Source organism: Oncorhynchus nerka, linkage group LG15 (genome assembly GCF_034236695.1).
Source record: "Oncorhynchus nerka isolate Pitt River linkage group LG15, Oner_Uvic_2.0, whole genome shotgun sequence".
Lineage (NCBI taxonomy): Eukaryota > Metazoa > Chordata > Actinopteri > Salmoniformes > Salmonidae > Oncorhynchus > Oncorhynchus nerka.
Window position 1 is genome coordinate 99186860 of NC_088410.1, and position 27314 is coordinate 99214173.

General features: G+C 47.1%; 1 protein-coding gene across 2 annotated transcripts in view; it reads left to right on the top strand.

The window, feature by feature from the left end:
• Positions 1-27314, top strand: part of LOC115123560 (dystroglycan 1-like) — a 147706-nt gene that overhangs the window by 56085 nt on the left and 64307 nt on the right. The window lies entirely within an intron of this gene.

The following is a 27314-nucleotide window of genomic DNA, read 5'->3' on the forward strand; positions in this document are numbered from 1 at the left end:
TGGCCTGGCACCGCACCGCACGGCCAGGTCTCTGACCTCCTCCCTGTAGGCTGTCTGTGATCAGGCCTAACGCCGTTGTGTCATCAGCAAACTTGGAGGGGCCACCCCTGAGGGGTCACCCTTGTTGAGGATCAGCATGGCATTTTGTGTCGTTGCTTTGTTCATTCTTCACTCTACCCGAGATGTGTGTTTTCCCGATATCATCGTTTCATCAGGGCTGATTACCACATCATTTGCACTGCCATCGCAGCCTAGCTCTCGATCGTCTGAACGAAGTTGAGGAAGGGAGATCCTCTTCATTTGTAGTGTAAGGAGCTGTATTTTGTTTTGGCTAACACACACACACACACACACACACACACACACACACACACACACACAAACACAAACACACACACAAACACACACACAAACACACACACACACACACACACACAAACACACACACACACACACACACACACACACATCTCCGTGTTTGTGTTTGTGTGTGTTTGTGTGTGTGTTTGTGTGTGTGATTGTGTGTGTGTTTGTGTGTGTGTTTGTGTTTGTGTGTGTGTTTGTTTTTGTGTGTGTTTGTGTGTGTGTTTGTGTGTGTTTGTGTCATCGTCATGGCAGCAGCAGCAGTCGAGGTTGGCTAATTTGTTGGAACAGGACCTGTATTCACAATGCGTCTCGGACTAGGAGTAGGATTTCTGATGTAGGATCAGTTTTACCCTGTTCCCTGTTTTACCCTAATCCTTTTAAGTCATAATGAATAAGAAGACCTGATCCTGTATCAGTTCTCCTACTCTGAGACACTTCTTTGTGAATTTGGCTGCAGCAGGCAGCGTGTGTGTGTGTGTGTGTGTGTGTGTGTGTGTGTGTGAGCAATGGCAGCAGCGAATAAGGTTTCCTTCCAGAAACTAGGGTCCCGGGGGGGGGTCATAGCTATATTCAATCAAATTCACAAGTTGATTTAAAACGTGTGTTTAAAGAAACATAGTGGCCCACGGTCAGTTTGCTGAAGATTACTGGACTAGGAACACTGGACTAGGAACACTGGGGGTAGATTACTGGACTAGGAACACTGGGGTAGATTACTGGACTAGGAGCAATGGACTAGGAACACTGGGGGTAGATTACTGGACTAGGACCACTGGACTAGGAACACTGGGGGTAGATTACTGGACTAGGAACACTAGGGTAGATTACTGGACTAGGACCACTGGACTAGGAACACTGGGGGTAGATTACTGGACTAGGAACACTGGGGTAGATTACTGGACTAGGACCACTGGGGTAGATTACTGGACTAGGAGCACTGGACTAGGAACACTGGGGGTAGATTACTGGACTAGGAACACTGGGGTAGATTACTGGACTAGGAGCACTGGACTAGGAACACTGGGGGTAGATTACTGGACTAGGACCACTGGACTAGGAACACTGGGGGTAGATTACTGGACTAGGAACACTAGGGTAGATTACTGGACTAGGACCACTGGACTAGGAACACTGGGGGTAGATTACTGGACTAGGAACACTGGGGTAGATTACTGGACTAGGACCACTGGGGTAGATTACTGGACTAGGAGCACTGGACTAGGAACACTGGGGGTAGATTACTGGACTAGGAACACTGGGGTAGATTACTGGACTAGGACCACTGGGGTAGATTACTGGACTAGGACCACTGGGGTAGATTACTGGACTAGGAGCACTGGACTAGGAACACTGGGGGTAGATTACTGGACTAGGAACACTGGGGTAGATTACTGGACTAGGAACACTGGGGTAGATTACTGGACTAGGAGCACTGGGGTAGATTACTGGACTAGGAGCACTGGGGTAGATTACTGGACTAGGAACACTGGGGTAGATTACTGGACTAGGAGCACTGGACTAGGAACACTGGGGGTAGATTACTGGACTAGGAACACTGGGGGTAGATTACTGGACTAGGAGCACTGGGGTAGATTACTGGACGAGGAGCACTGGGGTAGATTACTGGACTAGGAGCACTGGGGTAGGTTACTGGACTACGACCACTGGGGTAGATTACTGGACTAGGAGCACTGGACTAGGAACATTGGGGTTAGATTACTGCACTAGGAACACTGGGGTAGATTACTGGACTAGGAACACTGGGGTAGATTACTGGACTAGGACCACTGGGGTAGATTACTGGATTAGGAGCACTGGACTAGGAACACTGGGGGTAGATTACTGGACTAGGAACACTGGGGTAGATTACTGGACTAGGAGCACTGGACAAGGAACACTGGGGGTAGATTACTGGACTAGGAACACTGGGGGTAGATTACTGGACTAGGAGCACTGGGGTAGATTACTGGACTAGGAACACTGGGTTAGATTACTGGACTAGGAGCACTGGGGTAGATTACTGGACTAGGAACACTGGGGTAGATTACTGGACTAGGAGCACTGGGGTAGATTACTGGACTAGGAACACTGGGGTAGATTACTGGACTAGGAGCACTGGGGTAGATTACTGGACTAGGAGCACTGGACTAGGAACACTGGGGGTAGATTACTGGACTAGGACTACTGGGGTAGATTACTGGACTAGGAGCACTGGACTGGGAACACTGGGGGTAGATTACTGGACTAGGAACACTGGGGTAGTTTACTGGACTAGGAGCACTGGGGTAGATTACTGGACTAGGAACACTGGGGTAGATTACTGGACTAGGAGCACTGGGGTAGATTACTGGTCTAGGAACACTGGAGTAGATTACTGGACTAGGAGCACTGGGGTAGATTACTGGACTAGGAACACTGGGGTAGATTACTGGACTAGGAACACTGGGGTAGATTACTGGACTAGGAACACCGGGGTAGATACTGGACTAGGAGCACTGGGGTAGATTACTGGACTAGGAGCACTGGGGTAGATTACTGGACTAGGAGCACTGGGGTAGATTACTGGACTACGACAACTGGGGTAGATTACTGAACTAGGAGCACTGGACTATGAACACTGGGGGTAGATTACTGGACGAGGACCACTGGGGTAGATTACTGGACTAGGACCACTGGGGTAGATTACTGGACTAGGAGCACTGGACTAGGAACACTGGGGGTAGATTACTGGACTAGGAACACTGGGGTAGATTACTGGACTAGGAGCACTGGGGTAGATTACTGGACTAGGAACACTGGGGTAGATTACTGGACTAGGAGCACTGGGGTAGAATACTGGACTAGGAACACTGGGGTAGATTACTGGACTAGGAACACTGGGGTAGATTACTGGACTTGGAGCACTGGGGTAGATTACTGGACTAGGAGCACTGGGGTAGATTACTGTACTACGACCACTGGGGTAGATTACTGGACTAGGAGCACTGGACTAGGAACACTGGGGGTAGATTACTGGACTAGGAACACTGGGCGTAGATTACTGGACTAGGAACACTGGGGTAGATTACTGGACTAGGACCACTGGGGTAGATTACTGGACTAGGAGCACTGGACTAGGAACACTGGGGGTAGATTACTGGACTAGGAACACTGGGGTAGATTACTGGACTAGGAGCACTGGGGTAGGTTACTGGACTGGGGGTAGATTACTGGACTAGGAGCACTGGACTAGGAACATTGCTGGACTAGGGGGGTAGATTACTGGACTAGGAACACTGGGGTAGATTACTAGACTAGGAACACTGGGGTAGATTACTGGACTATGAACACCGGGGTAGATTACTGGACTAGGAGTACTGGGGTAGATTACTGGACTACGACCACTGGGGTAGATTACTGGACTAGGAGCACTGGACTAGGAACATTGGGGTTAGATTACTGGACTAGGAACACTGGGGTAGATTACTGGACTAGGAACACTGGGGTAGATTACTGGACTAGGACCACTGGGGTAGATTACTGGATTAGGAGCACTGGACTAGGAACACTGGGGGTAGATTACTGGACTAGGAACACTGGGGTAGATTACTGGACTAGGAGCACTGGACTAGGAACACTGGGGGTAGATTACTGGACTAGGAACGCTGGGGGTAGATTACTGGACTAGGAGCACTGGGGTAGATTACTGGACTAGGACCACTGGGGTAGATTACTGGACTAGGAACACTGGACTAGGAACACTGGGGGTAGATTACTGGACTAGGACTACTGGGGTAGATTACTGGACTAGGAGCACTGGACTAGGAACACTGGGGGTAGATTACTGGACTAGGAACACTGGGGTAGTTTACTGGACTAGGAGCACTGGGGTAGATTACTGGACTAGGAACACTGGGGTAGATTACTGGACTAGGAACACTGGGGTAGATTACTGGACTAGGAGCACTGGGGTAGGTTACTGGACTACGACCACTGGGGTAGATTACTGGACTAGGAGCACTGGACTAGGAACATTGGGGTTAGATTACTGGACTAGGAACACTGGGGTAGATTACTGGACTAGGAACACTGGGGTAGATTACTGGACTAGGAACACTGGGGTAGATTACTGGACTAGGAACACCGGGGTAGATTACTGGACTAGGAGTACTGGGGTAGATTACTGGACTACGACCACTGGGGTAGATTACTGGACTAGGAGCACTGGACTAGGAACATTGGGGTTAGATTACTGGACTAGGAACACTGGGGGACTAGGACCACTTACTGGATTTAGGAGCACTGGACTAGGAACACTGGGGGTAGATTACTGGACTAGGAACACTGGGGTAGATTACTGGACTAGGAGCACTGGACTAGGAACACTGGGGGTAGATTACTGGACTAGGAACACTGGGGGTAGATTACTGGACTAGGAGCACTGGGGTAGATTACTGGACTAGGAACACTGGGGTAGATTACTGGACTAGGAGCACTGGGGTAGATTACTGGACTAGGAACACTGGGGTAGATTACTGGACTAGGAGCACTGGGGTAGATTACTGGACTAGGAACACTGGGGGTAGATTACTGGACTAGGAGCACTGGGGTACATTACTGGACTAGGAGCACTGGGGTAGGTTACTGGACTACGACCACTGTGGTAGATTACTGGACTAGGAGCACTGGACTAGGAACATTGGGGTTAGATTACTGGACTAGGAACACTGGGGTAGATTACTGGACTAGGAACACTGGGGTAGATTACTGGACTAGGACCACTGGGGTAGATTACTGGACTAGGAGCACTGGACTAGGAACACTGGGGTAGATTACTGACTAGGACTAGGGGTAGATTACTGGACTAGGAGCACTGGACTAGGAACACTGGGGGTAGATTACTGGACTAGGAACACTGGGGTAGTTTACTGGACTAGGAGCACTGGGGTAGATTACTGGACTAGGACCACTGGACTAGGAACACTGGGGGTAGATTACTGGACTGGGAACACTGGACTAGGAACACTGGGGTAGATTACTGGACTAGGACCACTGGGGTAGATTACTGGACTAGGACCACTGGACTAGGAACACTGGGGGTAGATTACTGGACTGGGAACACTGGGGTAGATTACTGGACTAGGACCACTGGGGTAGATTACTGGACTAGGAGCACTGGACTAGGAACACTGGGGGTAGATTACTGGACTAGGAACACTGGGGTAGATTACTGGACTAGGAGCACTGGGGTAGATTACTGGACTAGGAACACTGGGGTAGATTACTGGACTAGGAGCACTGGGGTAGAATACTGGACTAGGAACACTGGGGTAGATTACTGGACTAGGAACACTGGGGTAGATTACTGGACTTGGAGCACTGGGGTAGATTACTGGACTAGGAGCACTGGGGTAGATTACTGTACTACGACCACTGGGGTAGATTACTGGACTAGGAGCACTGGACTAGGAACACTGGGGGTAGATTACTGGACTAGGAACACTGGGCGTAGATTACTGGACTAGGAACACTGGGGTAGATTACTGGACTAGGACCACTGGGGTAGATTACTGGACTAGGAGCACTGGACTAGGAACACTGGGGGTAGATTACTGGACTAGGAACACTGGGGTAGATTACTGGACTAGGAGCACTGGGGTAGGTTACTGGACTACGACCACTGGGGTAGATTACTGGACTAGGAGCACTGGACTAGGAACATTGGGGTTAGATTACTGGACTAGGAACACTGGGGTAGATTACTGGACTAGGAACACTGGGGTAGATTACTAGACTAGGAACACTGGGGTAGATTACTGGACTATGAACACCGGGGTAGATTACTGGACTAGGAGTACTGGGGTAGATTACTGGACTACGACCACTGGGGTAGATTACTGGACTAGGAGCACTGGACTAGGAACATTGGGGTTAGATTACTGGACTAGGAACACTGGGGTAGATTACTGGACTAGGAACACTGGGGTAGATTACTGGACTAGGACCACTGGGGTAGATTACTGGATTAGGAGCACTGGACTAGGAACACTGGGGGTAGATTACTGGACTAGGAACACTGGGGTAGATTACTGGACTAGGAGCACTGGACTAGGAACACTGGGGGTAGATTACTGGACTAGGAACGCTGGGGGTAGATTACTGGACTAGGAGCACTGGGGTAGATTACTGGACTAGGACCACTGGGGTAGATTACTGGACTAGGAACACTGGACTACACTGGGGGGTGGACTAGATTAGATTACTGGACTAGGAGCACTGGACTAGGAACACTGGGGTAGATTACTGGACTAGGAACACTGGGGTAGTTTACTGGGAGCACTAGATTACTGGACTAGGAACACTGGGGTAGATTACTGGACTAGGAACACTGGGGTAGATTACTGGACTAGGAGCACTGGGGTAGGTTACTGGACTACGACCACTGGGGTAGATTACTGGACTAGGAGCACTGGACTAGGAACATTGGGGTTAGATTACTGGACTAGGAACACTGGGGTAGATTACTGGACTAGGAACACTGGGGTAGATTACTGGACTAGGAACACTGGGGTAGATTACTGGACTAGATTACTGGACTAGGAGTACTGGGGTAGATTACTGGACTACGACCACTGGGGTAGATTACTGGACTAGGAGCACTGGACTAGGAACATTGGGGTTAGATTACTGGACTAGGAACACTGGGGTAGATTACTGGACTAGGACCACTGGGGTAGATTACTGGATTTAGGAGCACTGGACTAGGAACACTGGGGGTAGATTACTGGACTAGGAACACTGGGGTAGATTACTGGACTAGGAGCACTGGACTAGGAACACTGAGATTACTGGACTAGAACACTGGGGTAGATTACTGGACTAGGAACACTGGGGTAGATTACTGGACTAGGAGCACTGGGGTAGATTACTGGACTAGGAACACTGGGGTAGATTACTGGACTAGGAGCACTGGGGTAGATTACTGGACTAGGAACACTGGGGGTAGATTACTGGACTAGGAGCACTGGGGTACATTACTGGACTAGGAGCACTGGGGTAGGTTACTGGACTACGACCACTGTGGTAGATTACTGGACTAGGAGCACTGGACTAGGAACATTGGGGTTAGATTACTGGACTAGGAACACTGGGGTAGATTACTGGACTAGGAACACTGGGGTAGATTACTGGACTAGGACCACTGGGGTAGATTACTGGACTAGGAGCACTGGACTAGGAACACTGGGGGTAGATTACCTGACTAGGACTACTGGGGTAGATTACTGGACTAGGAGCACTGGACTAGGAACACTGGGGGTAGATTACTGGACTAGGAACACTGGGGTAGTTTACTGGACTAGGAGCACTGGGGTAGATTACTGGACTAGGACCACTGGACTAGGAACACTGGGGGTAGATTACTGGACTGGGAACACTGGACTAGGAACACTGGGGTAGATTACTGGACTAGGACCACTGGGGTAGATTACTGGACTAGGACCACTGGACTAGGAACACTGGGGGTAGATTACTGGACTGGGAACACTGGGGTAGATTACTGGGGATATTCTCTAAACTGTTTAGCTAAATCTAAATCTGTGACACAATTTGGAACAGCATGGTAGGCCAGTTTCTTGAATAATACAGACAGCAATAAAGTAGACTAGGATATCATCTAATAAAAGACGATACTCCAGCAAGTAACAGACATGAAAACCTTTATTCCACTCACTCCTCATGACTGCTGCTATGACTACAGACTGAGATACATGTATCCTGTGTATCATCAGTGTGATATTCTACCAAGGCATTATTACACTCCATTCTCCTCTCTGATCTCGGTTTCTCCATTGAGGCTATATGGGTTGTGGTGTGTGTGGGGTGTGTGTGGGGTGTGGGGTGTGTGTGTGTGTGTGCGTGTGTGTGTGTGTGTGTGTGTGTGTGTGTGTGTGTGTGTGTGTGTGTGGCGTGCGTGCGTGTGTGTGCGTGTGTGTGTGTGTGTGGTGTGCGTGTGTGTGTGTGTGTGTGGGGCGTGCGTGCGTGTGTGTGCGTGTGTGTGTGGTGTGCGTGTGTGTGTGTGTGTGTGTGTGGGGTGTGCGTGTGTGTGTGTGGGGCGTGCGTGCGTGTGTGTGCGTGTGTGTGTGGTGTGCGTGTGTGTGTGTGTGTGTGTGTGTGTGTGTGTGTGTGTGTGTGTGTGTGTGCGTGCGTGCGTGCGTGCGTGCGTGCGTGCGTGCGTGCGTGTGTGTGTGTGTGTGTGTCTAAAGAGGCTGTATGGTTACCCAGAAGGCTGAGAACATGGTGATTACACACAATGACTGCCACTGATGCTTCACTGCTTATGGGCCGTTTATAAATAATGAGGCCAACGTGTGACATTGGTATAACCATATATGGTTATGTGGGTCTTTCTATACATAATGCGATGAACAGTTCCACATGTGTACTTAGAAGACTATATGTAAATTGGCCCATACACCACCATAAGCCTGGGACTATACACTGAGTGGACAAAACATTAGGAACACCTGCTCTTTCCGTGACCTAGACTGACCAGGTGAATCCAGGAGATCAGTTATGATCCCTTATTGATGTCATCTGTTAAATTCACCTCAATCCGTTTGGATAAAAGGGTAAGGAGACAGATTAAAGAAGGATTTTTAGGCCTTGAGATAATTAAGAAATGGTTTGTTATATGTGTGCAATTCAGCGGGTGAATAAGACAAAATATTGAATTGCCTTTGAACAGGGTGGTAGGAACCCAGCACACAAGGTTTGAGTAAAGAACTGCCAGTTTTGTTGTTGTTGTGTAGAGATCTCAGAAATGCAGTGTAACTACGTTACATTTTGTGTCCCTTTGTGTTTATAAAAATAAAACTGTCCCGACAAACTAGATCCAGGATTCGTACAGGGTTCCAGGTCAATGTCTAATTTAACTGATTCATGCGTAATACACTAGGTTATACTGTAACAACAGTTTATACTGCCATATATGCAAGGACAGAAAACTCGTGTTTTATGTCACAATTTTGGAATAATCTGTCAAGACAACATCCATGATAAAGGGTTAACCTCTTAGGGCTGCAATCCCGTTAACGGGATCGATATGACAACAGCCAGTGAAAGTGCAGGGCGCCAAATTTAAAACAACAGAAATCTCATAATTAACATTCCTCAAACATAGAAGTATTTTACACCATTTTAAATATACACTTGTTGTTAATCCCACCACAGTGTCCGATTTCAAAAAAGGCCGTACAGCGAATGCACAACATATGATTATGTTAGGTCAGAGCCTAGTCACAAAAACACACACATGCCATTTTTCCAGCCAAAGAGAGGAGTCACAAAAAGCAGAAATAGAGATAAAATGAATCACTAACCTTTGATGATCTTCATCAGATGACACTCATAGGACTTCATGTTACACAATACATGTATGTTTTGTTCGATAAAGTTCATATTTATATAAAAAATATCTGAGTTTACATTGGTGCGTTATGTTTAGTAGTTCCAAAACATCCGGTGATTTTGCAGAGAGCCACATCAGAAAATACTCATAATAAAATACTCATAATAAACATTGATACAAGATACAACTGTTATGCATGGAATTATATATACACTTCTCCTTAATGCAACCGCTGTGTCAGATTTCAAAAAAACTTTACGGAAAAAGCAAACCATGCAATAATCTGAGTACAGCGCTCAGACAACAAATCAAGCCATACAGATACCCGCCATGTAGTCGAGTCAACAGAAGTCAGAAATAGCATTATAAATATTAATTTACCTTTGATGATCTTCATCAGAATGCACTCCCAGGAATCCCAGTTCCACAATAAATGTTTGATTTGTTCGATAAAGTACCTCCTTTTTGTTTGCGCGTTTAGCCCAGTAATCCAAATGCTTAATGCGCGATTGCTTAGTTCAGAGGAAAAGTCTAAAAAGGTTATATTGCAGTTCGAAGAAGCATGTCAAATGATGTATAGAATCAATATTTAGGATGTTTTTATCATAAATCTTCAATGATGTTCCAACTGGAGAATTCCTTTGTCTTCAGAAATGCAATCGTATTCAATATTTATTTAACTAGTCTGTTAAGAACAAATTATTATTTACAATGACGGCCTTTGGGACTTCCAATCAAAGCCAAATGTGATACAGCCTGGATTTGAACCAGGGACTGCAGTGGCGCCTCTTGCACTGAGACCGCTGCGCCACTTGGGAGACCCCGATGGGACCTGTTCAAGTAGTGCACTATAGGGAATAGGCACCCGCTTGGGACACTCCCCATTTGGGACAGTGCCCATTTGGGACAGTGCCCATTTGGGACACTCCCCATTTGGGACACTCCCCATTTGGGACACTTTCCATTTGGAACACTGCCCATTTGGGACACTCCCCATTTGGGACACTCCCCATTTGGGACACTCCCCATTTGGAACACTGCCCATTTGGGACACTCCCCATTTGGGACACTCCCCATTTGGGACACTGCCCATTTGGGACACTCCCCATAGTCGAGCCAGTGTACTCGAGGGTAGATACAGTACAACCCCTAATACTGCTCTCAGATTTTTCTTCACCTCCTTCGTGTTTAAACGAAGCCTTGCATACAGAACACTCAGAAAGTATTCAGACCCCTTGTCTTTATCCACATTTTTGTTATGTTACAGCCTTATTCTAAAATTGATTACATAGTCCCCCCCCCCCCCCTCATCAATCTACACACAATCCTCATAACGACAAAGCAAAAAAACAGGTTTTTAGAAATGTTTGCAAATTTATAAAAAAAAAACACTGGAATATCACATTTAACATAAGTATTCAGACCCTTTACTCAGTGCTTTTGTTGAAGCAGTTTCGGCAGCGAATACTGCCTCGTGTCCTATGCTCTGCTCCTAGATGTTTGTTTCAGTCTCTGAAACTATCCATGTTTAAGATCTGCATAGCCTGTGTCTTCCTATGTCTCTGCCTTGGGCTCCTCTGCCTTCATCATACTGTATATCAATGGCCAAAACCACCAGGCTTAATGTATAAGAAATCAGACATGTACCTGGGCCTACTAGGACTTTGGCCGATGCTAGATTCCATACAAAAGTGTTTTAGACTGTTATTTACCCAGGCAAGTCAGTTAAGAAGAAATTCTTATTTTCAATGACGGCCTAGGAACTGTGGGTTAACTGGTCTAGGAACAATGGGTTAACTGGTCTAGGAACAGTGGGTTAACTGGTCTAGGAACAGTGGGTTAACTGGTCTAGGAACTGTGGGTTAACTGATCTAGGAACAATGGGTTAACTGGTCTAGGAACAGTGGGTTAACTGGTCTAGGAACAGTGGGTTAACTGGTCTAGGAACTGTGGGTTAACTGGTCTAGGAACAATGGGTTAACTGGTCTAGGAACAGTGGGTTAACTGGTCTAGGAACAGTGGGTTAACTGGTCTAGGAACTGTGGGTTAACTGATCTAGGAACAATGGGTTAACTGGCCTAGGATCAGTGGGTTAACTGGTCTAGGAACAGTGGGTTAAGTGGCCTAGGATCAGTGGGTTAACTGGTCTAGGATCAGTGGGTTAACTGGTCTAGGAACAGTGGGTTAACTGGTCTAGGAACAGTGGGTTAACTGGTCTAGGAACAGTTGGGTTAACTGGTCTAGGAACAGTTGGGTTAACTGGTCTAGGAACAGTGGGTTAACTGGTCTAGGAACAGTGGGTTAACTGTTCTAGGAACAGTGAGTTAACTGGTCTAGGAACAGTGGGTTATTTGGTCTAGGAACAGTTGGGTTAACTGGTCTAGGAACAGTGGGTTATTTGGTCTAGGAACAGTTGGGTTAACTGGTCTAGGAACAGTGGGTTAACTGGTCTAGGAACAGTGGGTTAACTGGTCTAGGAACAGTGGGTTAACTGGTCTAGGAACAGTGGGTTAACTGGTCTTTCGAACAGTGGGTTAACTGGTCTAGGAACAGTGGGTTAACTGGTCTAGGAACAGTCAGTTAACTGCCTTGTTCAGGGGCAGAACGACAGCTCGGGATTTGATTTTGCAACCTTCCGGCTGCTAGTCCAACGCTCTAACCACTAGGCTACCCTGCTGCCCCAGGAAACCTTTGATCTAAGCCAAATTAGAAAATATGTTTTGATTGTTGACAACTGCTTCCCATACGGAGGAAAGATACAGTTGAAGTCGGAAGTTTATATAAACCTTTAGCCAAATACATTACAACTCAGTTTTTCACAATTCCTGATTAATCCTCGTACAAATTCCCTGTCTTAGGTCAGTTAGGATCACCACTTTATTTTAAGGATGTGAAAGGTCAGAATAACAGTAGAGAGAATTATTTATTTCAGCTTTTATTTCTTTCATCACATTCTCAGTGGGTCAGAAGTTTACATACACTCAATTAGTATTTGGTAGAATTGCCTTTAAACTGTTTAACTTGGGTCAAATGTTTCGGGTAGCCTTCCACAAGCTCCCCACAGTGAGTTGGGTGAATTTTGGCCCAAAAATTAGTTTTAATGACTCCAACATAAGTGTATGTAAACTTCCGACTTCATGTTTATATTTTAAATAGTTTTTTAAAATGGATATTCTAAGATACATGATACTGTATATGTTAAATGCATCTGAAAATGTTTTCAACATGCATTTAATGTATTTGGGGGCGGCACGGTAGCCTAGTGGTTTAGAGCGTTGGACTAGTAACCGAAAGGTTGCAAGTTCGAATCCCCGAGCTGACAAGGTACAAATCTGTCGTTCTGCCCCCGAACAGGCAGTTAACCCACTGTTCCTAGGCCGTCATTGAAAATAAGAATTTGTTCTTAACTGACTTGCCTAGTAAAATAAAGGTAAAAAAAAAAAAATTGAAATATATTTTTTAATTCAAATTTGTGATGCTACTTTTGATACTGGAGCTGGACACCGTACTTATATGTGGTTTCACATATAACTGGAGCTGGACACCGTTAGGAATATGTGGTTTCACCTGACCAGTAGTTTAGCAGGTAGAGTAAGGGACTATGGGACATTTAGGGACATGAGGGTATGAAGTTCCAGCCTGTTGCAGGCACACTTTTTTGAAAATGGTTTAATGTGAAACGACACTATCTGCACTACTGTTCTAATAATTATTTTAATTTAGTATCGTCATAGCTTCTGTCTTAAAGGGATCGATTTACCGTACAGTCTACGGAAACATTGTCTTTAGCTTTTGTATCCCAACCCCTCATCACACGAGCACCATATAGAGGGATGACCAGCACTTTCAAGAACATTCTGTTGTTCCTATAGTTTTGTTGGCTCTATAGTTCCGTGTTTTCTACATTTCCATAGTCCTACAGTTCCGTAGTTCCATAGTTCTACAGTTCTATAGTTCTACAGTTCCACCACCAACTGTGTTTTTTATTGTCTTTGTGTTCTATAGTTCTACAGTTCAACCACCAACCGTGGTTATTTATTGTCTTTGTGTTCTATAGTTCTACAGTTCCACCACCAACCGTGGTTATTTATTGTCTTTGTGTTCTACAGTTCTACAGTTCCACCACCAACCGTGGTTATTTATTGTCTTTGTGTTCTATAGTTCTACAGTTCTACAGTTCCACCACCAACCGTGGTTATTTATTGTCTTTGTGTTCTATAGTTCTATAGTTCTACAGTTCCACCACCAACCGTGGTTATTTATTGTCTTTGTGTTCTATAGTTCTACAGTTCCACCACCAACCGTGGTTATTTATTGTCTTTGTGTTCTACAGTTCTACAGTTCAACCACCAACCGTGGTTATTTATTGTCTTTGTGTTCTATAGTTCTACAGTTCCACCACCAACCGTGGTTATTTATTGTCTTTGTGTTCTATAGTTCTACAGTTCCACCACCAACCGTGGTTATTTATTGTCTTTGTGTTCTATAGTTCTACAGTTCCACCACCAACCGTGGTTATTTATTGTCTTTGTGTTCTATAGTTCTACAGTTCCACCACCAACCGTGGTTATTTATTGTCTTTGTGTTCTATAGTTCTACAGTTCCACCACCAACCGTGGTTATTTATTGTCTTTGTGTTCCAAGAAACGCCGCCTGGTCCATCCTCTCCCATTTCTTCCTTCATAATTCACAGACTCATTGGAGTGTTGCTAAGAATAGCTTGTTATTACGTTTCTTGGCATGGAGATACACACCACATTATGGTGCACACATATGGTGGAAGAACGAACTCCTCCTACACCCTCCTACAGTATGTTCAATTGAACTAGGAGGATGCTCTCCTCCTACAGTAGGTTCAGTTGAACTAAGAGGATGCTCTCCTCCTACAGTAGGTTCAGTTGAACTAAGAGGATGCTCTCCTCCTACAGTAGGTTCAGTTGAACTAGGAGGATGCTCGCCTCCTACTGCCTCCTACAGTAGGTTCAGTTGAACTAAGAGGATGCTCTCCTCCTACAGTATGTTCAGTTGAACTAAGAGGATGCTCTCCTCCTCCAGTATGTTCAGTTGAACTAGGAGGATGCTCGCCTCCTACAGCCTCCCACAGTATGTTCAGTTGAACTAGGCCTACTGCCTCCTACAGTATGTTCAGTTGAACTAAGAGGATGCTCTCCTCCTACACCCTCCTACAGTAGGTTCAATTGAACTAGGAGGATGCTCTCCTCCTACAGTAGGTTCAGTTGAACTAAGAGGATGCTCTCCTCCTACAGTAGGTTCAGTTGAACTAAGAGGATGCTCTCCTCCTACAGTAGGTTCAGTTGAACTAGGAGGATGCTCGCCTCCTACTGCCTCCTACAGTAGGTTCAGTTGAACTAAGAGGATGCTCTCCTCCTACAGTATGTTCAGTTCAACTAGGAGGATGCTCTCCTACAGTATGTTCAGTTGAACTAAGAGGATGCTCTCCTCCTACAGTATGTTCAGTTGAACTAGGAGGATGCTCTCCTACAGTAGGTTCAGTTGAACTAAGAGGATGCTCTCCTCCTCCAGTATGTTCAGTTGAACTAGGAGGATGCTCGCCTCCTACAGCCTCCCACAGTATGTTCAGTTGAACTAGGCCTACTGCCTCCTACAGTATGTTCAGTTGAACTAAGAGGATGCTCTCCTCCTACACCCTCCTACAGTAGGTTCAGTTGAACTAGGAGGATGCTCTCCTCCTACTGCCTCCTACAGTAGGTTCAGTTGAACTAGGAGGATGCTCGTCTCCTACAGCCTCCTACAGTATGTTCAGTTGAACTAAGAGGATGCTCTCCTCCTACAGCCTCCTACAGTATGTTCAGTTGAACTAAGAGGATGCTCTCCTCCTACACCCTCCTACAGTAGGTTTAGTTGAACTAAGAGGATGCTCTCCTCCTACAGTAGGTTCAGTTGAACTAGGAGGATGCTCGTCTCCTACAGCCTCCTACAGTATGTTCAGTTGAACTAGGAGGATGCTCTCCTCCTACAGCCTCCTACAGTAGGTTCAGTTGAACTAGGAGGATGCTCTCCTCCTACTGCCTCCTACAGTAGGTTCAGTTGAACTAGGAGGATGCTCGTCTCCTACACCCTCCTACAGTAGGTTCAGTTGAACTAGGAGGATGCTCTCCTCCTACTGCCTCCTACAGTAGGTTCAGTTGAACTAAGAGGATGCTCTCCTCCTACAGTAGGTTCAGTTGAACTAGGAGGATGCTCGTCTCCTACAGCCTCCTACAGTATGTTCAGTTGAACTAAGAGGATGCTCTCCTCCTACAGCCTCCTGCAGTATGTTCAGTTGAACTAAGAGGATGCTCTCCTCCTACACCCTCCTACAGTATGTTCAGTTGAACTAAGAGGATGCTCTCCTCCTACACCCTCCTACAGTAGGTTCAGTTGAACTAGGAGGATGCTCTCCTCCTACTGCCTCCTACAGTAGGTTCAGTTGAACTAGGAGGATGCTCTCCTCCTACACCCTCCTACAGTAGGTTCAGTTGAACTAAGAGGATGCTCTCCTCCTACAGTATGTTCAGTTGAACTAGGAGGATGTTCTCCTCCTACTGCCTCCTACAGTAGGTTCAGTTGAACTAAGAGGATGCTCTCCTCCTACAGCCTCCTACAGTAGGTTCAGTTGAACTAGGAGGATGCTCGTCTCCTACAGCCAACTACAGTAGGTTCAGTTGAACTAAGAGGATGCTCTCCTCCTACAGTAGGTTCAGTTGAACTAAGAGGATGCTCTCCTCCTACTGCCTCCTACAGTAGGTTCAGTTGAACTAGGAGGATGCTCTCCTCCTACTGCCTCCTACAGTAGGTTCAGTTGAACTAGGAGGATGCTCGTCTCCTACAGCCTCCTACAGTAGGTTCAGTTGAACTAAGAGGATGCTCTCCTCCTACAGTAGGTTCAGTTGAACTAAGAGGATGCTCTCCTCCTACTGCCTCCTACAGTAGGTTCAGTTGAACTAGGAGGATGCTCTCCTCCTACACCCTCCTACAGTAGGTTCAGTTGAACTAAGAGGATGCTCTCCTCCTACACCCTTCTACAGTATGTTCAGTTGAACTAAGAGGATGCTCTCCTCCTACACCCTCCTACAGTATGTTCAGTTGAACTAAGAGGATGCTCTCCTCCTACACCCTCCTACAGTAGGTTCAGTTGAACTAGGAGGATGCTCTCCTCCTACAGTATGTTCAGTTGAACTAGGAGGATGCTCTCCTCCTACAGCCTCCTACAGTATGTTCAGTTGAACTAGGAGGATGCTCTCCTCCTACTGCCTCCCACAGTAGGTTCAGTTGAACTAGGAGGATGCTCTCCTCCTACTGCCTCCCACAGTAGGTTCAGTTGAACTAGGAGGATGCTCATCTCCTACAGCCTCCTACAGTAGGTTCAGTTGAACTAAGAGGATGCTCTCCTCCTACAGTAGGTTCAGTTGAACTAAGAGGATGCTCTCCTCCTACTGCCTCCTACAGTAGGTTCAGTTGAACTAGGAGGATGCTCTCCTCCTACTGCCTCCTACAGTAGGTTCAGTTGAACTAGGAGGATGCTCGTCTCCTACAGCCTCCTACAGTAGGTTCAGTTGAACTAAGATGATGCTCTCCTCCTACAGTAGGTTCAGTTGAACTAAGAGGATGCTCTCCTCCTACACCCTCCTACAGTATGTTCAGTTGAACTAAGAGGATGCTCTCCTCCTACACCCTCCTACAGTATGTTCAGTTGAACTAAGAGGATGCTCTCCTCCTACACCCTCCTACAGTATGTTCAGTTGAACTAAGAGGATGCTCTCCTCCTACATCCTCCTACAGTAGGTTCAGTTCAACTAGGAGGATGCTCTCCTCCTACAGTAGGTTCAGTTGAACTAGGAGGATGCTCGCCTCCTACAGCCTCCTACAGTAGGTTCAGTTGAACTAGGAGGATGCTCTCCTCCTACACCCTCCTACAGTAGGTTTAGTTGAACTAGGAGGATGCTCTCCTCCTACAGTATGTTCAGTTGAACTAGGAGGATGCTCTCCTCCTACAGCCTCCTACAGTATGTTCAGTTGAACTAGGAGGATGCTCTCCTCCTACTGCCTCCCACAGTAGGTTCAGTTGAACTAGGAGGATGCTCTCCTCCTACACCCTCCTACAGTAGGTTCAATTGAACTAGGAGGATGCTCTCCTCCTACAGTAGGTTCAATTGAACTAGGAGGATGCTCTCCTCCTACAGTAGGTTCAGTTGAACTAGGAGGATGCTCTCCTCCTACAGTAGGTTCAGTTGAACTAGGAGGATGCTCTCCTCCTACTGCCTCCTACATTATGTTCAGTTGAACTAAGAGGATGCTCTCCTCCTACACCCTCCTACAGTAGGTTCAGTTGAACTAGGAGGATGCTCTCCTCCTACTGCCTCCTACAGTAGGTTCAGTTGAACTAAGAGGATGCTCTCCTCCTACTGCCTCCTACAGTAGGTTCAGTTGAACTAGGAGGATGCTCGTCTCCTACAGCCTCCTACAGTAGGTTCAGTTGAACTAAGATGATGCTCTCCTCCTACAGTAGGTTCAGTTGAACTAAGAGGATGCTCACCTCCTACTGCCTCCTACAGTAGGTTCAGTTGAACTAGGAGGATGCTCTCCTCCTACATCCTCCTACAGTAGGTTCAGTTGAACTAAGAGGATGCTCTCCTCCTACACCCTCCTACAGTATGTTCAGTTGAACTAAGAGGATGCTCTCCTCCTACACCCTCCTACAGTATGTTCAGTTGAACTAAGAGGATGCTCTCCTCCTACACCCTCCTACAGTATGTTCAGTTGAACTAAGAGGATGCTCTCCTCCTACATCCTCCTACAGTAGGTTCAGTTCAACTAGGAGGATGCTCTCCTCCTACAGTAGGTTCAGTTGAACTAGGAGGATGCTCGCCTCCTACAGCCTCCTACAGTAGGTTCAGTTGAACTAGGAGGATGCTCTCCTCCTACACCCTCCTACAGTATGTTCAGTTGAACTAAGAGGATGCTCTCCTCCTACACCCTCCTACAGTAGGTTTAGTTGAACTAGGAGGATGCTCTCCTCCTACAGTATGTTCAGTTGAACTAGGAGGATGCTCTCCTCCTACAGCCTCCTACAGTATGTTCAGTTGAACTAGGAGGATGCTCTCCTCCTACTGCCTCCCACAGTAGGTTCAGTTGAACTAAGATGATGCTCTCTTCCTACTGCATCCTACAGTAGGTTCAGTTGAACTAGGAGGATGCTCTCCTCCTACTGCCTCCTACAGTAGGTTCAGTTGAACTAGGAGGATGCTCGTCTCCTACAGCCTCCTACAGTAGGTTCAGTTGAACTAAGATGATGCTCTCCTCCTACAGTAGGTTTAGTTGAACTAAGAGGATGCTCTCCTCCTACTGCCTCCTACAGTAGGTTCAGTTGAACTAGGAGGATGCTCTCCTCCTACACCCTCCTACAGTAGGTTCAGTTGAACTAAGAGGATGCTCTCCTCCTACACCCTCCTACAGTAGGTTCAGTTGAACTAGGAGGATGCTCGTCTCCCACAGCCTCCTACAGTAGGTTCAGTTGAACTAAGAGGATGCTCTCCTCCTACAGTAGGTTCAGTTGAACTAAGAGGATGCTCTCCTCCTACACCCTCCTACAGTATGTTCAGTTGAACTAAGAGGATGCTCTCCTCCTACACCCTCCTACAGTATGTTCAGTTGAACTAGGAGGATGCTCTCCTCCTACACCCTCCTACAGTAGGTTTAGTTGAACTAGGAGGATGCTCTCCTCCTACAGTATGTTCAGTTGAACTAGGAGGATGCTCTCCTCCTACACCCTCCTACAGTAGGTTTAGTTGAACTAGGAGGATGCTCTCCTCCTACAGTATGTTCAGTTGAACTAGGAGGATGCTCTCCTCCTACAGCCTCCTACAGTATGTTCAGTTGAACTAGGAGGATGCTCTCCTCCTACTGCCTCCCACAGTAGGTTCAGTTGAACTAGGAGGATGCTCTCCTCCTACTGCCTCCCACAGTATGTTCAGTTGAACTAGGAGGATGCTCTCCTCCTACAGTAGGTTCAGTTGAACTAGGAGGATGCTCTCCTCCTACAGTAGGTTCAGTTGAACTAGGAGGATGCTCTCCTCCTACACCCTCCTACAGTATGTTCAGTTGAACTAAGAGGATGCTCTCCTCCTACACCCTCCTACAGTAGGTTCAGTTGAACTAGGAGGATGCTCTCCTCCTACTGCCTCCTACAGTAGGTTCAGTTGAACTAAGAGGATGCTCTCCTCCTACAGCCTCCTACAGTAGGTTCAGTTGAACTAGGAGGATGCTCTCCTCCTACTGCCTCCTACAGTAGGTTCAGTTGAACTAGGAGGATGCTCGTCTCCTACAGCCTCCTACAGTAGGTTCAGTTGAACTAAGAGGATGCTCTCCTCCTACTGCCTCCAACAGTATGTTCAGTTGAACGAAGAGGATGCTCTCCTCCTACACCCTCCTACAGTAGGTTCAGTTGAACTAAGAGGATGCTCTCCTCCTACACCCTCCTACAGTATGTTCAGTTGAACTAAGAGGATGCTCTCCTCCTACACCCTCCTACAGTAGGTTCAGTTCAACTAGGAGGATGCTCTCCTCCTACAGTAGGTTCAGTTGAACTAGGAGGATGCTCGCCTCCTACAGTAGGTTCAGTTGAACTAGGAGGATGCTCTCCTCCTACACCCTCCTACAGTAGGTTCAGTTGAACTAGGAGGATGCTCTCCTCCTACTGCCTCCCACAGTAGGTTCAGTTGAACTAGGAGGATGCTCTCCTCCTACAGTATGTTCAGTTGAACTAGTAGGATGCTCTCCTCCTACAGTAGGTTCAATTGAACTAGGAGGATGCTCTCCTCCTACAGTAGGTTCAGTTGAACTAGGAGGATGCTCTCCTCCTACAGTAGGTTCAGTTGAACTAAGAGGATGCTCTCCTCCTACACCCTCCTACAGTAGGTTCAATTGAACTAGGAGGATGCTCTCCTCCTACAGTAGGTTCAATTGAACTAGGAGGATGCTCTCCTCCTACAGTAGGTTCAGTTGAACTAGGAGGATGCTCTCCTCCTACAGTAGGTTCAGTTGAACTAAGAGGATGCTCTCCTCCTACACCCTCCTACAGTATGTTCAGTTGAACTAAGAGGATGCTCTCCTCCTACACCCTCCTACAGTAGGTTCAGTTCAACTAGGAGGATGCACTCCTCCTACAGTAGGTTCAGTTGAACTAGGAGGATGCTCTCCTCCTACTGCCTCCCACAGTAGGTTCAGTTGAACTAGGAGGATGCTCTCCTCCTACTGCCTCCCACAGTAGGTTCAGTTGAACTAGGAGGATGCTCTCCTCCTACAGTATGTTCCGTTGAACTAGGAGGATGCTCTCCTCCTACACCCTCCTACAGTAGGTTCAATTGAACTAGGAGGATGCTCTCCTCCTACAGTAGGTTCAATTGAACTAGGAGGATGCTCTCCTCCTACAGTAGGTTCAGTTGAACTAGGAGGATGCTCTCCTCCTACACCCTCCTACAGTAGGTTCAGTTGAACTAGGAGGATGCTCTCCTCCTACTGCCTTCTACAGTATGTTCAGTTGAACTAGGAGGATGCTCTCCTCCTACAGTAGGTTCAGTTGAACTAAGAGGATGCTCTCCTCCTACAGTAGGTTCAGTTGAACTAAGAGGATGCTCTCCTCCTACTGCCTCCTACAGTATGTTCAGTTGAACTAGGAGGATGCTCTCCTCCTACAGTATGTTCAGTTGAACTAGGAGGATGCTCTCCTCCTACAGTATGTTCAGTTGAACTAGGAGGATGCTCTCCTCCTACAGTATGTTCAGTTGAACTAGGAGGATGCTCTCCTCCTACTGCCTCCTACAGTATGTTCAGTTGAACTAGGAGGATGCTCGTCTCCTACAGCCTCCTACAGTATGTTCAGTTGAACTAGGAGGATGCTCTCCTCCTACAGTATGTTCAGTTGAACTAGGAGGATGCTCGTCTCCTACAGCCTCCTACAGTATGTTCAGTTGAACTAGGAGGATGCTCTCCTCCTACAGCATCCTACAGTAGGTTCAGTTGAACTAGGAGGATGCTCTCCTCCTACAGTATGTTCAGTTGAACTAGGAGGATGCTCGTCTCCTACAGCCTCCTACAGTATGTTCAGTTGAACTAGGAGGATGCTCTCCTCCTACAGCCTCCTACAGTATGTTCAGTTGAACTAGGAGGATGCTCGTCTCCTACAGCCTCCTACAGTATGTTCAGTTGAACTAGGAGGATGCTCTCCTCCTACAGCCTCCTACAGTATGTTCAGTTGAACTAGGAGGATGCTCTCCTCCTACAGCCTCCTACAGTATGTTCAGTTGAACTAGGAGGATGCTCTCCTCCTACAGCCTCCTACAGTATGTTACATTTTATTTTTTAGATATTTGTTTAATATTCTTATTTACAATGACGGCCTACCCCGGCCAGACCCGGACGAAGGTGGGCAATTCCATGCCGCACTGTGGTACTCCCAATCACAGCCGGATGTGATACAGCCTGGATTCGAACCAGAGACGGCAGTGCCATAGACCGCTGCGCCACTCGGGAGCCCAATTTTGAACCAAAAGGATGATTTGGCTTCTTCTTCCTAGAACTATTCCGTTGACCTGTAGAGTTAAAAGACTTATTTATTCTGGAACCAGATTAAATGTAGTCCTTGTTCTGGACTAAATAGAGATTCTCTATTAAAACAGGATATTCAGTCCAGTAATCAGAACCTAAATGTATGCTAATCGTGGCACCATTCCTCCTTGGCCTTGTCGCCTGTCTGCTTAGCTCTCCCTCTTCTCAACGTTCTCTCTATGTTGTCCTGTTATAGGAATGCCTCCCTCTCTTCTCACCCTGCCTGCCTACTGCCATTAATAGAACAGGTATCAGCTGTGTCTCTGGTTCTATTTTATTTTTATTTTACCTTTATTTAACCAGGCAAGTCAGTTAAGAACAAATTCTTATTTTCAATGACGGCCTGGGAACAGTGGGTTAACTGCCTGTTCAGGGGCAGAACGACAGATTTGTACCTTGTCAGCTCGGGGGTTTGAACTCGCAACCTTCCGGTTGCTAGTCCAACGCTCTAACCACTAGGCTACCCTGCCGCCCCATAAAAGGGCATGTGGTGTGTTGATTGGGTGAGGCTCTGACAGGTCAGGAAGGCCTCATCCCATTGGCTAGTGTAGGAATTCCACCAGTCAGTGAGTCTAGTCGGATATACTTCAGTCGGCTGACGGGTTAGCCTAATTACACTGGGTATGCAGTCTCCTAGCGGACGGGGCTTGCCAAAATAGGCCTGTGTTGTCATCTCCTCTCATCTGTCTGACCGTCTACAGCCGTGTTTCCCAAACTTTTTATAGTCCCGTACCCCCTTCAAACATTCAACCTCCAGCTGTACCCCCTCTAGCACCAGGGTCAGCGCACTCTCATATGTTGTTTTTTGCCATCATTGTAAGGCTGCTACTGACTTGCCTAGTTGAATAAAGGTTATAAAAAATGACCAAGATACTGTAGACCAGGTAACTTTGTACCTTATCAGGTAACTTTGTACCTTGTCAGCTTTAGGATTTGAACTTGCAACCTCTCGGTTACTAGTCCAACGCTCTAACCACTAGGCTACCCTGCCGCCCCAACATCCTGGGTCTACTACCAGCCTGATATCCATAGAAACAGACTCTAGGCTATATAGACAGTCTTGTTAGGTTTAATGATAGAGATGGCTGGAGGTGGAGTCTGATGATGTCATGTTAGGTTTAATGATAGAGATGGCTGGAGGCGGAGTCTGATGATGTCATGTTAGGTTTAATGATAGAGATGGCTGGAGGCGGAGTCTGATGATGTCATGTTAGGTTTAATGATAGAGATGGCTGGAGGCAGAGTCTGATGATGTCATGTTAGGTTTAATGATAGAGATGGCTGGAGGTGGAGTCTGATGATGTCATGTTAGGTTTAATGATAGAGATGGCTGGAGGTGGAGTCTGATGATGTCATGTTAGGTTTAATGATAGAGATGGCTGGAGGTGGAGTCTGATGATGTCATGTTAGGTTTAATGATAGAGATGGCTGGAGGCGGAGTCTGAACATTAGGTTTAATGATAGAGATGGCTGGAGGCGGAGTCTGATGATGTCATGTTAGGTTTAATGATAGAGATGGCTGGAGGTGGAGTCTGATGATGTCATGTTAGGTTTAATGATAGAGATGGCTGGAGGTGGAGTCTGATGATGTCATGTTAGGTTTAATGATAGAGATGGCTGGAGGCGGAGTCTGAACATGTCATGTTAGGTTTAATGATAGAGATGGCTGGAGGCGGAGTCTGATGATGTCATGTTAGGTTTAATGATAGAGATGGCTGGAGGTGGAGTCTGATGATGTCATGTTAGGTTTAATGATATAGATGGCTGGAGGTGGAGTCTGATGATGTCATGTTAGGTTTAATGATAGAGATGGCTGGAGGCGGAGTCTGATGATGTCATGTTAGGTTTAATGATAGAGATGGCTGGAGGTGGAGTCTGATGATGTCATCTTTCTAATGTATTATCTCAAGTGGCTTCAAGCTTCCCCCAGATATCACACTATCCACAGTGACAGTTAGCCTCGTGTTGTGGTTAAGTAGCCTAGACAACAACAAAAAAACTGGAATAAACTGAATTATGTCTGGACATTACATGGTGATTATCTTTTTTTTTAACTAATTTTGGATTGATGACCCAGAACATAGCTGGGTGGACTGCTCCGCAGAATGGCCTGGGACGTGGATTTAATCTAAAACATAAGACCGCTTTTGACGTCCGAAAACATCAGACAAACTTTGTTTGGGGCGGCAGCGTAGCCTAGTGGTTAGAGTGTGGAGGAGGCAGGTAGCCTAGTGGTTAGAGTGTTGAGGAGGCAGGTAGCCTAGTGGTTAGAGTGTAGAGGCAGGTAGCCTAGTGGTTAGAGTGTAGAGGTGGCAGGGTAGCCTAGTGGTTAGAGTGTGGAGGAGGCAGGTAGCCTAGTGGTTAGAGTGTAGAGGCAGGTAGCCTAGTGGTTAGAGTGTTTAGGAGGCAGGTAGCCTAGTGGTTAGAGTGTAGAGGCGGCAGGGTAGCCTAGTGGTTAGAGTGTTGAGGAGGCAGGTAGCCTAGTGGTTAGAGTGTAGAGGCGGCAGGGTAGCCTAGTGGTTAGAGTGTGGAGGAGGCAGGTAGCCTAGTGGTTAGAGTGTAGAGGCAGGTAGCCTAGTGGTTAGAGTGTAGAGGCAGGTAGCCTAGTGGTTAGAGTGTAGAGGTGGCAGGGTAGCCTAGTGGTTAGAGTGTAGAGGAGGCAGGGTAGCCTAGTGGTTAGAGTGTAGAGGCGGCAGGGTAGCCTAGTGGTTAGAGTGTGGAGGAGGCAGGGTAGCCTAGTAGTTAGAGTGTAGAGGCAGCAGCGTAGCCTAGTGGTTAGAGCGTTGGACTAGCAACTGGAAGGTTGTGAGTTCAAACCCCCGAGCTGACAACGTACAAATCTGTCATTCTACCCCTGAACAGGCAGTTAACCCACTGTTCCCAGGCCATCATTAAAAATAAGAATGTGTTCTTAACTGGCTTGCCGTGTTAAATAAAGGTGAAAAAAAGAAGGGTGACCTGTCCCTTTTTTAAGGGTTCTGTTTTTCACTACTCTGCGTTCCATCTTTCGGGCAGCAACAGCTCTCCATTAAAATGCTCCATTATGCCACAAGCTGGGGTTGGCTGTCTTTTTCACTGGTTTTACACTCATTCATTCAAGCAGTAAAGTTAGGCATTTAATCTAGGATAGATGAGACATGGTTTGAAGTAGCCTGAGAAAATGAATTACTGTACAGTCTCTATCATCAACTCCACCAAAGTGTTTTAAAAGCAGGATAGTTATTCTAAAACATTAGGGCTAAAAGCAGGCCTAGGCCTAAATTAGTTTCTCACATTTTGCCTCAGTCGTCCCCGTTCCATGTCCCCCGTGTGAATTGGTTTTTAATTCAGAGACGTTCATCGCCTACAACGTTCATCTCTGCCTGCTTACAAGAACCATTAGGCTACCGTCCAAAAAACACAAATTATGGCATCATAAGATGTGTCATTAGATGACACAGAGTTCAGCGGGTAATTATGTTTATTTATACTGATGGAACAGGATAGTACAACGGGGGGTAAATGTCACCTATACATTTAACATTACATTACATTTAAGTCATTTAGCAGACGCTCTTATCCAGAGCGACTTACAAATTGGTGCTTTCACCTTATGACATCCAGTGGAACAGCCACTTTACAATAGTGCATCTAGGTCTTTTAAGGGGGTGAGAAGGATTACTTTATCCTATCCTAGGTATTCCTTAAAGAGGTGGGGTTTCAGGTGTCTCCGGAAGGTGGTGATTGACTCCGCTGTCCTGGCGTCGTGAGGGAGTTTGTTCCACCATTGGGGGCCAGAGCAGCGAACAGTTTTGACTGGGCTGAGCGGGAACTGTACTTCCTCAGTGGTAGGGAGGCGAGCAGGCCAGAGGTGGATGAACGCAGTGCCCTTGTTTGGGTGTAGGGCCTGATCAGAGCCTGGAGGTACTGAGGTGCCGTTCCCCTCACAGCTCCGTAGGCAAGCACCATGGTCTTGTAGCGGATGCGAGCTTCAACTGGAAGCCAGTGGAGAGAGCGGAGGAGCGGGGTGACGTGAGAGAACTTGGGAAGGTTGAACACCAGACGGGCTGCGGCGTTCTGGATGAGTTGTAGGGGTTTAATGGCACAGGCAGGGAGCCCAGCCAACAGCGAGTTGCAGTAATCCAGACGGGAGATGACAAGTGCCTGGATTAGGACCTGCGCCGCTTCCTGTGTGAGGCAGGGTCGTACTCTGCGGATGTTGTAGAGCATGAACCTACAGGAACGGGCCACCACCTTGATGTTATTTGAGAACGACAGGGTGTTGTCCAGGATCACGCCAAGGTTCTTAGCGCTCTGGGAGGAGGACACAATGGAGTTGTCAACCGTGATGGCGAGATCATGGAACGGGCAGTCCTTCCCCGGGAGGAAGAGCAGCTCCGTCTTGCCGAGGTTCAGCTTGAGGTGATGATCCGTCATCCACACTGATATGTCTGCCAGACATGCAGAGATGCGATTCGCCACCTGGTCGTCAGAAGGGGGAAAGGAGAAGATTAATTGTGTGTCGTCTGCATAGCAATGATAGGAGAGACCATGTGAGGTTATGACAGAGCCAAGTGACTTGGTGTATAGCGAGAATAGGAGAGGGCCTAGAACAGAGCCCTGGGGGACACCAGTGGTGAGAGCACGTGGTGAGGAGACGGATTCTCGCCACGCCACCTGGTAGGAGCGACCTGTCAGGTAGGACGCAATCCAAACGTGGGCCGCGCCGGAGATGCCCAACTCGGAGAGGGTGGAGAGGAGGATCTGATGGTTCACAGTATCGAAGGCAGCCGATAGGTCTAGAAGGATGAGAGCAGAGGAGAGAGAGTTAGCTTTAGCAGTGCGGAGCGCCTCCGTGATACAGAGAAGAGCAGTCTCAGTTGAATGACTAGTCTTGAAACCTGACTGATTTGGATCAAGAAGGTCATTCTGAGAGAGATAGCGGGAGAGCTGG